We start from the raw sequence: 3,622 nt of genomic DNA on the forward strand, positions 1-3,622 counted from the left end.
AAAAAATGTGGAACCGCCACATCAGCGGCCCCCTAGAGCCGGTCCCACGGATATGGAGGGAGGTAAATGCAGGTACACAGGTGGAAAGTGCATGGCAGAGACGTTAACCCCAGGCAGTGACACCCCGGGGATCGACCCCTGGACCTTTCAGCCACAGAACTATGTACTCCCCATCTGTGCTACGCCCTGGGGACATGTTCTAGCTATATGAGCAACAACAAATGATACATCAAATAGCTCAAAGTTCTTCAGGCAGAACACAGAGGAGATGATATTTAAATTAGGATCGTGAAGTCGGGCATGCTTATCTTTTTAGCGATTATTTCTTTGATGAGCCAGTATATCCTGATGATATATTTCGACGTCGATTGCGAATGCAAAGAGGGTTATTCATTCGTATAGTCAATGTTGGTGCAACATCCCTCAGGTCAAGGTTGACCTTGGTGACCAAGCTGAGTCTTGGTTTGAGTTTAGATGTTTGACAATAAGAAATTGATTGAAGAAGAGTCAAGTAGGTCAAGGTTGACCGGATACTTGACAGGGAAGTCCTGGTGAGTGAAGCCAGGCAGAAGGAAAACCCTAGTGAGTGAAGCTAGGTGAAAGTCCTGGTGAGTGAAGCCAGGCAGAAGGAAAACCCTAGTGAGTGAAGCTAGGTGAAAGTCCTGGTGAGTGAAGCCAGGTGAAAGCCCTAGTGAGTGAAGCTAGGCAGAAGGAAAACCCTAGTGAGTGAAGCTAGGTGAAAGTCCTGGTGAGTGAAGCCAGGTGAAAGCCCTAGTGAGTGAAGCTAGGCAGAAGGAAAACCCTAGTGAGTGAAGCTAGGTGAAAGTCCTGGTGAGTGAAGCCAGGCAAGGGAAAATCCAGATGGATCAAGGATGATCGGACATCTGGTGTTGGGAAGTCCAAGTAGGTCAAAGGATTGACTGGATACTTGGCATGAAAGAAAAGTCCAAGTAGGTCAAAGGGATTGACCGGACACTTGGTGGGAAGTCCTAGCAGGTCAAAGGAGTGAGCAGATGCTAGGCATGATGTACCAACAGTCAAGGTTGACCGGATGTTGGTTTGAGAGGCTTGGAACTTGGTTTGGGCAAAACTCTGTTGGATCGATCGCTGGATCGATTCAGAGCCGGATCGATCGGTGGATCGATCCGGAGCTCCCAAGCGATCAGGCTGGATCGATCCGTGGATCGATCAGATGTTCCAATCGATCGCTGGATCGATTGGGACGGTCGCCGCGCGATAAGCGCCGGATCGATCCGTGGATCGATCCGCATCGAAGCGCGAGGCGCCGGATCGATCCGTGGATCGATCCAAAGCCTCACCGATCGATTGGGAACATTCGAATCGATCGGGATCCGACCGTTGGCGTCGATAAAGGCCGCAGGCGTTCATTTCCTTCGGCATCTCTTCTCCGATTCACTGCAGATTTCTCGCCAGCTCCTCCACAGCACTCACAAAGCTCAGATCGTCAGTTCTTGAAGGATCTTGGAAGTTTTCCAAGTCAAGAGGCGGATCAAAGCCAAGAAGAGAAGCTAGGGTTAGGGTTTATACTCATTGTAAGCTTGTAAGCTTGTATTTCTTGTATCCTTTCCCTCTCTTCTTGTATTGAGTCTTGTAGGGCTTCTCCGCCCTTGGTAGTTACCATAAAGGAGAGTTTTATTTAGTGGAGGATGTGTGTGTTGGTGTGGATCCTTGGATTAGTCACCTCTTGTGAGGTGGATACCAAGTAAACCAACCGTGTTAGCGTGGGTGTATTTGTTTCTGTATTTTCCGCTGCATATTCTTGAAGAAACAATCAACGCCAAGCAACGCCGAGCAACGCCAAGCACCGAGCGAACGCGACGAGCTATTCACCCCCCCCTCTAGCTACTTTTGGTCCTAACAGCCAATGCCTTGAAAAGTCATTCAAAATATTATCAATGGAAGGTCGATGCGATGGGAAAAAAAGGTTTGTTGCCACTTCAGAAATGTATGGTGTCTATTCGTTAATTGACATATGGAGTCCCTAATGATCATTATGATGAGTACCTATAGATTGCTGAAACAACTGTCATCCAATGCTTATTCAACTTCTATCGATGTGTAATTGAAGTGTTCGGGGCTCAATATTTGAGAATACCTAATGATACTGATATCCAATACTTGCCTGAAATGCATGAACAGAGACATGACTTCCTTGGCATGTTGGGTAGTCTTGATTGTATGCATTGGCAAGTTGTGCTTGAAGCAATCTCATCTATAGACTTATGGATATGCCATGCCTTTTTTGGGATTTCAGGGTTGCATAATGATATCAGTGTGCTTAACAAATCACCTTTATTTAACAACATTTTGCAAGGAAATGCACCCGAGGTTAATTTTACGGTTAACAATACACAATATACAAAAGGATACTATCTGACTGATGAGATCTATCTGAAATGGGCTACTTTCATTAAGAGCTTTCAGTGCCCCTAGGATCCCAAGAGAAAATTATTTAAGGAACGACATGAGACCGCCATAAAAGATGTTGAGAGGGCATTTGGAGTGCTCCAATCTCGATGAGTAATGATAAGAGGTCTAGTAATATGGTACAAGGATAATTTGAAGGATATCATGTATGCATGTATTATTTTACACAACATGATTATTAATAATGGGGGAGATGCAGTAGTAAATTGTTCAGATGATGAAGGAGATCCTCCGTCACAAATATTTTAAGGCTCCACCCAAGAATTCCAAATACCTCCGGAGAAATTATGAGCTATGTGATAATCAATTGGATCATCAACTTCGAACTGACTTGGTTGAACATATCTAGGCACGTTATGGTTGTAATCAGTAAAAAAATAATTTATTAATTGTGCGAATATTATATTGTTTATTTGATATATGGTAATATTTTTTTATTTATTTTTTAATTATTAATGTTATTCTGAGGGTTAGCCATTTATGGATTTAAATTCAAAAAAAATAATTATATATAAGGTAAAATAGGAATGAGAGATAAAAAATATATATAATGAAAAAAATATGAGACCCACGAAGTTGTTGAGAGACTTTTTTATAGTAGAGAGATATATAGGGATTTTTACTTTTGACGTGGCGTTGACGTGATATTGAAGGAACTCCTTAAGGGTGTCCACCATTGTGGATGCTCTTATAATGCCCATTTAACACCCCATTGGGGATGCCCTAATATCAACTATGGGTTCGTTAACAAGGAATCTAAAGGTTGAATCTCAATTAGAGCACATTATAAAGAAAATTTCTCTAGTGAGAAGTAGGTCTAAGAATGTTGGTCATCTAGATGAGCCTCTATTAGTGATTCCCGATTTACCCTGATGGTCAGTGAAAACTTCCATGGGACCAATCCGATCACCTCAAAATTAGTCAGTTTGAAGAACTGAATATTTGGTGTCAATTAAAAAAAAACTATAGGATCATTAAGGACTTGATAGGCCCCCACGAGCATAACCTAGTTGATACTTGGGTGGTAGATTACCACAAGAGAGTAGAGATAAAATTTGTAAAAAAAATAATCCACTAAGAAATAAAATTCCTCTCATTTAATGAGGCGTCGTTCGATCACCATGATTTACTTCACTTCCAAATATCATGGAATGGACATGGAAGGGCACTTGGG

This window comes from Zingiber officinale, chromosome 2A (assembly GCF_018446385.1).
Source record: "Zingiber officinale cultivar Zhangliang chromosome 2A, Zo_v1.1, whole genome shotgun sequence".
NCBI classification, from domain to species: Eukaryota; Viridiplantae; Streptophyta; class Magnoliopsida; order Zingiberales; family Zingiberaceae; genus Zingiber; species Zingiber officinale.